Source organism: Amphimedon queenslandica, unplaced genomic scaffold (genome assembly GCF_000090795.2).
Source record: "Amphimedon queenslandica unplaced genomic scaffold, v1.1 AMPQUscaffold_12603, whole genome shotgun sequence".
NCBI classification, from domain to species: domain Eukaryota; kingdom Metazoa; phylum Porifera; class Demospongiae; order Haplosclerida; family Niphatidae; genus Amphimedon; species Amphimedon queenslandica.
In genome coordinates, this window is record NW_003547161.1 from 11,749 (window position 1) to 15,569 (window position 3,821).

The 3,821-nt window shown below is 35.9% G+C and overlaps 2 long non-coding RNA genes across 2 annotated transcripts; both read left to right on the forward strand.

The window, feature by feature from the left end:
* The first annotated feature begins 242 nt into the window (after positions 1-242).
* On the forward strand, positions 243-764 carry LOC109587353 (uncharacterized). The gene is made up of 2 exons (XR_002187544.1): positions 243-375; positions 422-764. It is a non-coding gene; the product is annotated as an uncharacterized LOC109587353 (long non-coding RNA).
* A 781-nt stretch (positions 765-1,545) lies between these two features.
* Positions 1,546-3,219, forward strand: LOC109587355 (uncharacterized). The gene is made up of 3 exons (XR_002187549.1): positions 1,546-1,817; positions 1,888-2,679; positions 3,173-3,219. It is a non-coding gene; the product is annotated as an uncharacterized LOC109587355 (long non-coding RNA).
* Positions 3,220-3,821: the final 602 nt, after the last annotated feature.

Genomic DNA, 3,821 nt, shown 5'->3' on the forward strand with positions numbered 1-3,821 from the left:
GCAAAATTTAGAAAAACGGGAATTGCCAATGGATGAGAATATTCCTATGATAAAATGCTATAAAAGCCAAAACAGCAACCAAAGAGCTTACAGAAGAGATAAATAGAGTATACTGAAACAAAAGGACAGCTCAAAGTGGCTCTTACAGCTAGAATGGCTGGATAAAAGAGAAGATTGTTCGGCCTGTCTTTCCTCCAAAAATCCGCCATTTTACCACCATTTCGGGTGCGCGTTAATTAGAATCGCTTAAGTGCAAAAGGTCCATTGCATTCCATTGGTATCACGTGATGCAAAATGGCAGCTTTCTGATGACTGTATCACAAAACAGGCTTGTACTGCAGAAACTATAATGATTTATGACAATCCTTGACAGTTGTGAGAATCACTAGTGCATGGGAGAATATTTCTTCTTTGCTTATAGACATGAATATAAGAAGGAGAAAGAGATAGTGCATCTTAAACTTGATCCTGTTCTTTACTTCATCAGATAAATAGATCTTCATTAGTTTAAGATTTTAAAAATAACTGCAATCATCATAGTTTGTAGTGAAGCAATAAAATTCTCATTGGGTCTTTTCTGATGCTTTAAATTACTGCTAGAAGAGGTACTAGTGGCCACTTTGCATCACGTGATACCAATGGAATGCAATTGAACTTTGCAATTATTAATCAAAGGTCAACCCGCGTGTCATACCTAGTCCATAGGTAATAGAGTAAAGGCGGATTTACAATATTACGCTAGTCCTGACGTTACGTTGACGCTGGAATAGAATCTGGTTCTATTCCAGCGGAAAGCATGCGTCAAAAGGTCAAATCGCCCACGTTTTTGATTAAAAATTGACGGTACGCTGGCCTAATGTCATATTGTAAATCCGCCTTAAATGAAAGGGATTGGAAACGGGAGCGTAGGCTAGTTGATGTTGCTATTGGTTACCGGCCCAATACCTGGTTGATTTCCCATCTCCTCCATTAGTGAGGCTGTGCTGCAAGGACTTCGAAGGATATTTATGGAAATCCAAGAGGACGCTTACTTATGATATACCTACCGTTCCATATAGAAAGTTTAGGACTACCTGCAGCAAGGTTTTTACTAGTTCTACAACGCTATTTTGCAACGAGTTATAGGTACAACAAATTTTTTTCATTTTTCGCCCTTTTTCTGTTGTAACAAACTCATGCTTCATGGATTCTAACTCTAACTAGTATCATTCCATATGCAAATGAAAGCTCTTTCATATGATTATAAAGATCTTGTATCTTACTCTAGCTTGTTTTCAAAAAAGGGATTATAATGACAAAAAATACATTTTATGGTTTTAAAAGAGCCATAACATGAACATAGTAAAATTATCTATACAATAGAAAACAGAATTATTAAGAGGAAACATTAGGCTTCTAGTTGATGCATTAATTCCACTTGGATAGGAACACTTGTTCGCGAGATATTGTTTCTAAGAGAAAAAAAATCAAGGGTAAATTGTGACAAAAAATTTCAACGAGCCTCTGTCAGCCTAGCAGCAATTACAAATGAATGGAGGTTGGGCTACGCCCACGCTTCCGTTTCCAATCCCTGTCATTTTAATATCTATGATACAACAGGGATTGGAAACGGCCCGGTATCATGTGATCTTTTCCTTAACATTTCAATGAGACAACAAAAATTGTCAAAAAAACCTAGGCGTGTTACGGGTTAAAAAGAGATATCCAGGGATATTCTTCAGAAAAGTCTCGAGAAAGTCATCTGTCTAATGACTTTTTAAGATTTGAGTAGTCCCCGTTCTAGGAAAACTTTGGCTGCATAAAGCTCTCTTTCGAAGGTATTCTATAAACTGGTACTCTTTGCAATATATCCATTCTCGTATGATTTGATATCTTTTCTCCCTCTAGCTTCTACATTGATGACACAACAGCTGTTATGATGAGATGTCTAGATTGATGTGACTATTATCCAATGTACTGAGTGTTTTTAATCTTAATTTTCTCTTAAGCCGTGTTTTATTGAGGACATCAAGAATAGTTGGACCTATGGTGGAATTTCTCCCTCTGGCAACTTCACTATGACTAATAACGAAAATCTGTGACATTAGTATTGTTCCCTAGGAATCTCTCCAATGTAATGAGCTACAATGAAGTGACTATTTTTGTCCTGTGGATATTTGGAAGGCTGTTTCTGCAAGTGAAGAATACTGCCGTTTATTGATTATTTTTGATAAACTTGCTATGCATGCAACTTTTATTTGATTCCAACTATTAGTTTTTACATTGTAGAATAGTTATCAAGTGTCAGTGATACTGCAGCGTCAAGATATATGAAATAAATAGGGTTTGTAATTTTAACATCTATAGGGCGGCCATTTTGAATAAAATTATTAACCCGTAACGCGCATCAACCATTAATCATCCGGGTGTTTCCAATCCCTGTATACTGTATCTATGGTGAAATCAATTATAGGACGACCTGGCCGGGGCTACGCCCCGGCCCAGGTCGTAAAAATGTGACAGTACAGTACAGCCAGGCTGCACGTTTTTTAATGATATTCATTTCGCTCTATGAAATCATTAAAAATTCGTCAAATGACTGGAATTGCTATCAAGACTAGACTACGAAGTACGAACAAGATTCAGATACGGAAATAAGTTCGTTGGACTGGTTGGTCTCGTTCTGCAACAACAATACCAGTAAGCAATAATAGTAGCAGCTAGTATTGTTGTGTTTTAGGTTATATTTGGGGTCATTTTCCTCTGCTTTTTACTCAGGTTTTTACTCGGGTTTTTAGTGCTAGCAGCCACACCCACTGTGTGTAATTTTATAGTTTTGATTATGATTACATGTATTTTTAATTGGAATCTTAGTTTTCAAGGGTACTTTGTAGCATTGGTTTTTATTGTATTTAGTAGTTTTAGTCCCCCCTAACTAAACAAATTTATACCAATCAATATGACTCCTGCCAGTCATGAATTTAATGAAAAAACTCAAGTTTTGGGATATAATTAGAATTTTGGACTATGAATATCATTAATTCTGCTTGAATTTAGTAGTTTTTAGAAAGTGAAATTTGAAATTGTATTGATTAGATGTATTATACATGTACATGTAAAATTAGACCTTTTCCCTTATTTTACATGGATGCCTCTTTTATTTTTGTTTATTTTCTCTTCCCTGTCTCTCCAGGAAAGTATTGGTTGGTCGAATGGTTGCTGGGATTGGCGTAGGCTAAGTACTCACATTACATGTGTACATGTAATATTAATGTATTTAAAAAACCTTTTTCCCCTTATGTATGCATGTAGTATATTGAGTATGATTGTTCCTGTATATAATGCTGAGCTGGCACCAAAGACTTTAAGAGGAAGGCTAGTCTCACTGAACCAGCTCTTCATCACAGCCGGCATAATGGTAATAATAATAAATTAATAATTAAGAGTACATATAATGATAATTATACCTACAGTATACTCATTGGTAATAATAGTTAGATTTAGATTAGTAATGAGTTAATGACATACTCTAATGCCAAACACACTTTCCTAGTTGTGACACTTTACTATTCTTAACTTTATCAATGGTTCTTGAATATTTGTCCTTATTCTGTTCCTTTTAATTTATCCCCACCTCTCTCTCTCTCTCCCTCCCTCTCTCTCTACTCTCTCTCTCTCTCTCTCTTTCACTCTAGGTCAGTTTTTGTGTCAGTGTTGCTGTTCATACAGTTGATTTTGGTTGGCGGATAGCACTGGGTCTCCAGTGTGTGTTAGCTGTTGTACTTATCATTGGAATGATATTCTTACCAGAGACACCCAGGTACAATAAATAATAATAATAA